Consider the following 9913-nt stretch of genomic DNA (forward strand, 5'->3'; position numbering starts at 1 on the left):
TTGATTGAAGGTTTACTTTTTGAGGAAACCATAGTTGACACTAGTTGGATACGAATATAGCTTTGTTGGAAGCCTTGACCTTAGGCTTGTGGAAGTTGTTTCTGGATGTTTGAGGATTTGGAACGATGAGATCACACTTATAGTGGAATACCTTGTTTCAGGGAATAGATTAGGATGAGGTAACATAAGCAATTGAGGAAACCCTTGGGAGTGATGTGGTTATGAGTTTTGTTGTTAGGAAGTTTTTGGAACCGTTTTGGGTGTTGTTGTAGTTTGTGATAAAAGTGTCTGGCATTTCCTTGTTGTCTGATTTTTCCTTCTTCCTTGATCATGAGCGTTACCACTCATACCTCTTTTCCTTACTTCATCATACTCCTCTCATAAGTTTGATTTTGGTAACCTATGAAACTCCATCTTTGACACCCATTTAGGTTCGACTTCAATTCTTACCTCATGAAATTCATACAGCTCTTTTGATTATTATTCTTATTATAGAACTTTAAACTAAAATTTTGAAAATGCTTTTATGATTTTTAATGGTTTTAACATTAATGAGTGTTAAATCTCGTTGTTGTAGACGTCCCAATAATGGGTTTTCTCATTTATTGGTGTAGAAATATTTTTTATATCTTGATATGAATGTGGATGTTCTTGTCTGATCAACAAGAGTATCACCGTTTCATTGAAAAGATACCTATATTTTTCTTATGATTATATTATTAAGATGTTGTATATTATAATTTCTCCTTCTAAGTTTCGAGGACGAAACTTTTTAAAAGGAGGGGTGATTGTAACACCCCGTAATTTCGAACCATTATTATTTTGCGGAAATAATTTATTAATCAAATAAAATTTGATATTAATGTATTTAAAGTAAAAATAATTCAAAGAAATATAATTTTATTATATTTTGAAGAAAAGTATTTATTTTGATAGTTTCGAAATGTTTAAAAATAGTTTAAACCGTGTAAAAACTTTTTATTTCGAAAAATGGGCATATCGGGGAAAAATGACAATTCTATTGAAAATTGGGCAAACGATTTTGGAAATGGGTCGTATGAGTATTCAATTTTCTTGTAATCTCGTGTTTAAGAACTTTGGTCTTGTCGGAATTTGCATTTGACCAACGGTTTTAATTATTATCGAAACGAGCCAAAACCGACTCGTAAAATCCCGACTTAAACCCGTCTCCCTCCTTTCCTTTCTTCCTTTCCCGCGGACACCCCTTCCCCTTTCTTTTTTTTTTCTGATTTTTCCTTTGTTCATCTTCCTCAACCTTCCAAAACATTCCAAACACCATTTTCATCAAATTCAAGCTAAAATTCATCATAACTTCCTCATTTCTTATCGGATTTTCACATAATTTATATTTCCGGAATCCTCTCGTCGAGATCTACAACCTGGTATATTTTAATTTCAGTTTTCTTGAAGTTGTTTTAAGACGAATTTTGGGCAAATTTCGGTATTTATACTTATTTTTGTGTTTTTATTGTTTATTTAGGTGAAGAATTGGAAGACGAGTTTGGGGACTCGTATATTGTCGAAGATAGTGGCTAGTTGCTTGTTAGGGTTTGGTTTTCAAGGTGCTAATTGCTCATTTTCTAGCTTAAGGTAACATATTTCGAGTTACTCGACGAATAATCGTCACATTCTTTGCTTTTTGTATGTTTTTGTGATTTTTGTTTGAGTAATTAGTTTTCACATGATAAAATGGGTTGCATGCATGTCTAATGCTTGTCTTTTGTTAGTTTAAGTTAACCATTTGTATATTATTGTTTAGAACAAATTTGGATGAGTAATTATTTGATGGGACAAATCCGCGGGTTGGCTGGAACGTGTCGATCCGGACCGAGACATTTTCCAATGTTTCCAAAAATATGACAGATTGAACGACGTCGAAAAATTAGGTGGTTTAGCCACTTGAATCACTCAATTCGGAGTCCGTATGAGTATTTGGCGTCGTTTTACCGAAAAATTTATAGAAAAGTTACTGTTCACAGACCCGCGGTACTGTTCACAGCAGTGAAACGGGCCCGTGACGGGCCGCGGCAGGCCCGTCGCTTGTTTCGCTGTTTTTCATGCAATATTTGTCATTCCGGGTTCATTAGTGTTATAGTTAGTATAAGTTACATATGAGTACACTTTTGAATTGAATCATATTAGTAGTAAAAATTATGTTAATGGTAAAAATTAAGTTTATATTAGTAGTTGCACTTGTTAGGATAGATTATAAAATAAAATTGTAATGAATAGGCTCAAAATGAATTTTATAGTGCTAATTGTAATGTTTTGTTGATTGTCTTAAAACCGAGCCTTGGTCCCTTTGACCGATTCGATGTCGATTAATTGAGTGATTGGTCACCGCAATTTAACCCGCACTGTCGCGAGGTGGGGTTGCGGGTAAAAATTCGGTTGGATGAAGTTTTATATGAATTGGATAATCGGCCTTTTTCTTGTTTTAGGCCATTTATTATATTTTTATTTCACATGTGTAGTTAGTTGATTTGAGTAGCTTCTTATATTGTAGAAACGGCCCTAGATTCCCCGAAGCCTTTAATATTGTTAATATTGCTAGAAATGGTATTGGTATTAAATACTTTCTTGCAGGTTGTTGTGTTTGTCATAGATAGGTCTTTATAGTCTCTGACGAGTATATGTTCACTGCTTAATAGCCTTTGTGTTCCTGACTAGTGGATTTAAATCCAAGTTGGGGCATGACCTCGTTACTTATTTTGATAGTAAGTGGTCAGCTTAAGTACTAGCCAACCCTTTGGTGGACTCCTTAGGGTACTCACTTTGTTTTAGAAAAATTGTGGGTCTTGGGTGCGGTGGTGTGTATCCGCATGTCTAGGTCTCAAGCGTGATTTTAGGCTAGGGTTGTGTTGTGTCTTGGCCATGTTTTATTAATATTAACCGCTGAGCCAAGATACCGGTTCGATTACCTTCCCTACCTCGTGGTATAGACTCGAGTTACAGAGTGACTATTGACGGTACTAAGAACTTATGCCTGTCTTTGATATATTGCCCTTTCTTGTATGGTGATTTTATGAATTGTAATAGGTGAGATGTAAGCCGGTTACAATTGATAAAGTTTGGATTACTGTTTGTTATATGTTTCACATGATAGTTTATTTTGGTCGTTTAGGGGTCATAGGTTAGAATATTTGATAATTAAATTGTTTATCATGTTGTTTACATGTTTTATTACATGTTACATTAAATATGACGTTTCGTGGCTGGGAGGACTCGAAGTTACTCCCCACTGAATTGTGGCTTTCGTGTTTGTATAAAATGCGATTGACAGGTTGAAGATTTAGATGGAGTCACAGACGAGCTAGTGAGCATAAGGAACCTTGGACCTAGTTTGCCTATTCATATAGTAAACCTGTTAACTTTTGGTTTTGTATATATTTTGAAGGGACATATGTCTCCCTTTTCTATTTTGGTTTGTATCATTATATCCCCGTGTCTTTAGCGTGGTTATGTAAATTAGTTTATTAGCTTTTGCAGGTATTGGCACTCTTAAAGTTGGAGATGTTTGTGAATGGTTTAGGAAAAGTTTTAAAAATTACAGGTTTTGTCTAGTTGAACCAATTACAAACATATCCTACCAGTTTTTCTGTAGATTTTACTTGTTTAATTATCGCGTTATTTAAGGGTGTCACATTAATGGGACGGGGTTATCGCTCGATAGGATGAGCGGGGCTTAGGTGGGAAAGGTTGCGGTCCCCCACTGGTAGGACTGGTCCAGTGGACAGTCGGTGATGATGATTGGCTGGAGTGCTTGTGGCTTGTGTGTGCTTGGTTGTGTTTGTAGTATGTTAGTAGTTGTTGTTGTGTCTTGCCTCAGTTGCTGACCTTGTGTGGTTGTCTCTTGTTTGTTTCTGTTGTGTCTTGCCATGATCCCTTATGGTGAGCAGTCAGACTTAGCAGGTGATGTCTTGGATGATAGTTGGTTGCTTGGCGGAATGAGTCCTTCACGAGTCATGATAGAAGTGTAGACCACCTAGTTGATCGTAGCCTGAGTTGTATCTTTATTACCTTAGTTTGCTTAATCACTTGTAATAAACTTTAATTGTTCTTTTATCGACATTTGATTATTACTGACCTCGGGTAACCGAGGTGGTAACGCCTTTATATGGTAGGGAAGGTCTTGTTAAGGCTCCTTGGTATATGAGGGTGTTACAAAGTGGTATCAGAGCGACGATTTTGGATCTGTGACAAATGAGCGGCGATTGTGGTGGTGGTGGATACGCAAAATACCACCGCAGATACACATTTTATTACTACCGGATACATGTGTATCTAGTAGTAATACCATGTGTATCTAGTGGTGGATTGATGGTGGCCGTGGTGGTGGGGCTGTGATGATGGTGGTGGAAGTGGATACACAAAATACTAGCCGAGATACATATGGTATTGATACGGGATACACTTGGTATTAATATTGGATACATGTGTATCCCGTATTAATACCATGTGTATTCGGTACTAGCTAGTGTATCTGGAAGTATTATATTGTGTATATACTGTGTATATGAGTAGTTCGTACGGTTCGCACCGTAACTCAGTTCGTACTTGAACCCACCACTATATATATATAAACACACACACACAAATTCTCACTTTAGACGTACACTATCCGTCTAAAGTTGTAGACGAGTCAAATATGACACTACTTTTATAATAAGCCAAATAACAAATGAGATGTCACCACTTTATCTTATTATGTAAGTGATGATATATTTAACTCATCTAAGCTTTAGACGAATATACCGATCTAAAGGAACACTAATTAATATATACATATACATGTGTGTGTGTGTGTGTGTATATATATATATATATATGGGCGGGTTCAGGTACGAACTGCCTTAACGTACGAACCGTACGAACTAGTTTTTTTTTTTTTTTTTTTTTTTTTTTTTTTTTTTTTTTTTTTTTTTCAGATACACTTTATTTCTTTACTACATACATTTCTTATTAGATACATTTTATTACATATGTAAATACAAAATTTTCAACACTAAAATTATAGATGCACTTTTACACTTTTTTAAACTAATTTTTTTACAGATACATTTTATATTTTTTGCGGATACACATGACATTAAAGCCAGATACACATTATAATATTTCTGGATACACAAGTCTATACTTTCATATACGCATCATATTAATACCAGATACACATGGTTATACTGCCGGATACACATGTATCTCGTCTTAATACCGTGTGTATCTAGGGTGGTATAATACTTATCAGATACACAGTATAATACATCTGGATACACAAGTTCATACTTCCGCATACACATATTACTACTAGATACACATGTATCCGGTAGTAATACGAGATGTATCCGGTGGTAATACGAAGTGTATCCGTATGGTATTTTGTGTATCCACTACCCCACCTTCACCACCACCACCGCTGTCGCCACCATTACAGCGTCTCCACCAGTACACTGCTACCGCCGCCACTACCACCACCGCTGCCGCCACCATTACACCGCCGCCACCAGTACACCGCTGCCGTCCAGATCCGCAACACCCACGCCAGATCTGCAACACCACCCAACCCAACCCAGATCCGTAACACCACGACTCACCCCCACCACAAGCAAACCCGCAACACCCCACCACAACCTAATCTCCTTACCAGCACTTCCTCACCACCACCGCCGCTGCTGCCGCCACCACCACCACTGCCACAAAATAATGACTAACAACACCACCGTCACACACTAATGACCGAAATAACACGTCCCCACCCATAAGTAACACAACTTCTAGATCAGCTAGCGCCGACAACCACCAATACTCAGGCCAGCACTACCACAAACACCCACTACCACCACACGAGATAACTAGAGCCACTAGAACAACCTCCAAGAAATTCAACCTCAACGACCACCACAAGACCGCGAACTCTATGAACATTGTTGTTGAACATTTAAAAAAACTAATTGATAAATCTATATAAAACGAAAATTAATTACACTGGTACCATAATCAGAAAATTTTGAACCAAAATCTGTCATTTCTGACTTTAATAGCTCTGATGTGCATCTCATCTCGTCCGCCCCTTCTTCGACGGACATTCCAGCGTTCTCCAGCTTCCGACGAAATCCGGCCTTGTCATTAAAACATCAATCTTCGCCCAACCGACTCACGACCACCGCCAGCCTCTCCCATTATAGTTGTTCCCATATTTTTGTCCAATTTAATTGATTTAAATCATAGATCTACAAAAAAAGGAGTAAAATTTTGAAGATACAATCACACTACTGGGTGTTGGGTGTCGCGCCGGCGAGATGATGACCTATTGTCGACAAATGGATTACCGGAGAGTCATAGGGCCACCGCGACAGATCGAGGTTTAACTCGCCGGTTGACGAGTGAGGTGGATATGGAGGGGTGATGTGGTGGAAATGGTTACTGCCGGCAGCGTGTGGGTGATCGGAGCAAGCTCTGCGAATGGGTGGCCGGAGGTCGGAGGTGTCGATGGTCAGTTTGTTTTGGTAAGGATGAGAGAAGTGTTAAAAAAGTGACAGGTATTAGGAAGAATAAGTGAGAAAGTCTTAAAATGCTTAGTTAAACACGCGTGTGTATGACGTATGGAGTTCGTACGGTTCGTAACTTAATTTAGTTCGTACGGGATCCTGATTCTCTCTCTCTCTCTCTCTCTATATATATATATATATATATATATATATATATATATATATATGCACCTCTTACCACTCAAACGCACAATTCACCTTTCACAAATCCCTTGCTATCTCAATCTCTTCGTTTGTTCCTTCAAACACTCACTATCCTATAATCATTAATCTTCCCACTCTACAAAAACAACTTCAGCAATATATTACTTTTTATTTGTTTTGAGTTTCTTATATTCGATATATATACATATTAATAATGGCGAATTACCCGCTCTACAACTTCGACAACGCATATTATGCTACCGAAGCAAATGACATCGTTAAAATTTTTGATTTTGTTGGCCAATCTATGGCATATATAGGGATAAAGTTCAACGGGGATATATTTACACTTCATAAAGAGTTTCGAGATTTGTTTGCTCAACATTGTAATATTTTGCTCGAAGTTCAGTACCCTCATCGATTTATTGGAACTTCCGCAATGGTGATACCGACAAAATGTTTGATACCAAGCTCACTACATGAGTTACGTGGTTCTTGGTTCTTTGAATCCGAGAGGGTTTATGAGCCAACAGTTTTAGGGTTGCAACGAAAACCCTTTTATGCCACCATCTCATACAAAAGTGTTCTATTAAGCATTTTCCAAACTGTGAAGCTCTTTGAGAGTACGAACTTTCGCCCTGTTTTGGATTTGAGGAAAATGTTTTTATCGCAAAATGATGGGATCATATTTACTCAATATGAAATTAGAGGTTAGTATTATTTTAGGTGTTAATTTAGAATTATAAGTATATACACTCCGCAACGTTTTAACTTGGGTAATTTATTTTATATTATAGGGCCTAACGATGATGTCTTACCAAATGTGATATCCTTAATTAACACGATACTCGCTAATCATGGAAACAGTTCTCCGACACTCTATTGTGAGTTCTATGATTTAACAAATTGGCTGATCGATTCATGGTTTGTATGAACTATGGTGAAATCAGATCATAATGATCAAACTGTATGATGGTGTTGAATGTAAGAGAGACGAGAGAAAGAAGAAGAGGGAGAAGTAATCTGAATTATTATTAATCAACTTAACAATAAGATACAATGTTGGGGTATTTATATTAGTTTGTTAGGCACAATCACCAAGTTAGTTATGACTAACTAATTCCTAACAGACTACTTATTTCTAACTAACTCTATATTCCACATCCCCCCCTCAAGATGGATGATCTTGAAACAACTTGAGTCCTAGATTTGCAGTAAAGAAATGATGTTCTTGTTTTCCAAGTGCTTTTGTCATCACATCAGCAAGCTGTAAACCAGTTCTAACATGTTGAGTGTAAAAAAACCCTTCCAATTGCTTGTCTCTAACAAAGTGACAATCAATATTGAGGTGTTTAGTCCTCTCATGAAAGACGAGGTTTAAGGCAATGTGTTGAGCAGCTTTGTTGTCACAATATAGAGGAATGGGAAGCTTGATGTCAACTCCAAAATCTTTGAGTAACCCAACCAACCAAACTAGCTCACTTGCAGTATAGGACATACTCCTGTATTCTGCTTTTGCAGAACTCTTGCTAACTGTGACCTGTTTCTTAGTTTTCCAAGAAACCAAGGAATTCCCTAAGAATATACAGTAGCCACTCAAAGACCTGCAACTAGAAGCACAAGAACCCCAGTCTGCATCACTGTATGCTTGCAGACTAAAGGAGGCAGTGGATGAATAAAATAAACCAGCGTTGACAGTCTCTTTCAGGTACCTAAGAAGATGCTGTGCAGCTTGATAATGTGGCTCTCGTGGCTGACTAAGAAACTGACTAAGGTGCTGTACACTATAAGCAATATCAGGTCTAGTCAGACTCAAGTATATCAGCCTGCCTATAAGTCTTCTGTATACCTCAGGATCAACCAATAAGTCTCCTTGATCAATAGCTAACTTGAGCCCCTTCTGCATAGGAAAAGAAGCAGCCTTGCAATCCTCAAATCCTGCATCTTTAATGATGTCCAAGACATATTTTCTCTGGTTCAACATTATGTCAGATGCATTCCTTCCAATCTCCAAGCCTAAAAAATACCTCATTACACCCAAGTCCTTGATAGTGTACTTGGAATGCAATTCTGACTTCAGTGTATCTAGTGCACTCAAATCATCATCAGTCAACAATATATCATCAACATATACTAAGACCAGGGCCAGTTTATTGGTCAGGGGATCATGTTTAGTAAATAGAGAGTAGTCTTGCTTGGATTGTACATATCCATGGTTATCAAAATTTTTGTCAATTCTTGATTCCATTGTCTGGAAGCCTGCTTCAGACCATATAAAGACCTGATGAGCTTACAAACTTGTCCTTTCTTGGCCTTAGTGTAGCCCAATGGAGGTCTCGTGTATACCTCTTCATCAATATAGCCATGTAAGAAGGCATTATTAACATCTAGCTGAAAAAGAGACCACTTTCTAATGGCAGCCACTGCAAGTAAGGTCCTGACAGTGGTGAACTTTGCAACTGGGGAGAAGGTGTGTTTGTAATCCTTGTCCTTAACCTGATTAAAACCCTTAGCCACCAGTCTTGCCTTAAACCTCTCCACTGTTCCATCAGCCTTGTGTTTTATTTTGTAGACCCATTTACAACCTATAGCTTTCTTACCAACAGGTAGTGATGTCAACTCCCATGTATTATTTTTCTCAAGAGCATTTAGTTCCTGATTCATGACAGTAACCCATCTAGCATCCTAACTTGCTTGACTGTAATAACTGGATTCAAACTCTTTAATTACATTATTCAAAGATGATGTGTAACTTGGATCAAAATCATTATGCAGCTGTTGAATAACAGTTGCATGTAGAGCAGCTGAACAGTTATAATCAACTAACTTTGCTGGTGGTTTTCTCTTCCTGCTAGACTTCCTGATTTGAGGAGATCCTGAATCTGGAACAGACTGTATAGAAGAATCTCCAGTACTAGTAGGAGTATTAAGTTGTGATATTTGAATACTAGATGTGTTAATTTTAGTATTATCTGGTATATTATTTGTGATTGCAATGGAAGGTACTGGTGTACTATTAATATCAGTTAGGAAATCGCTGAAAGCAGTGACAATAGATGAACCAGCAGTTTTAAAAGGTAAATAGTACTCATAGAAAATGACATCTCTATTAACAAAAGTTTCATTCACTACTACAAATTTAGGCAACTACAACGCCCCTTTAACAACGATTATTCACGAAAATCACAATAGACGTTGTAGAA

General features: G+C 37.5%; 1 long non-coding RNA gene across 1 annotated transcript; it reads left to right on the forward strand.

Moving 5' to 3' along the window:
- Positions 1-1246: 1246 nt before the first annotated feature.
- LOC141609266 (uncharacterized) lies at positions 1247-3505 on the forward strand. The gene is made up of 3 exons (XR_012527327.1): positions 1247-1403; positions 1502-1611; positions 3305-3505. It is a non-coding gene; the product is annotated as an uncharacterized LOC141609266 (long non-coding RNA).
- The last annotated feature ends 6408 nt before the right edge of the window (positions 3506-9913 follow it).

Source organism: Silene latifolia, chromosome 10 (assembly GCF_048544455.1).
Source record: "Silene latifolia isolate original U9 population chromosome 10, ASM4854445v1, whole genome shotgun sequence".
Lineage (NCBI taxonomy): Eukaryota > Viridiplantae > Streptophyta > Magnoliopsida > Caryophyllales > Caryophyllaceae > Silene > Silene latifolia.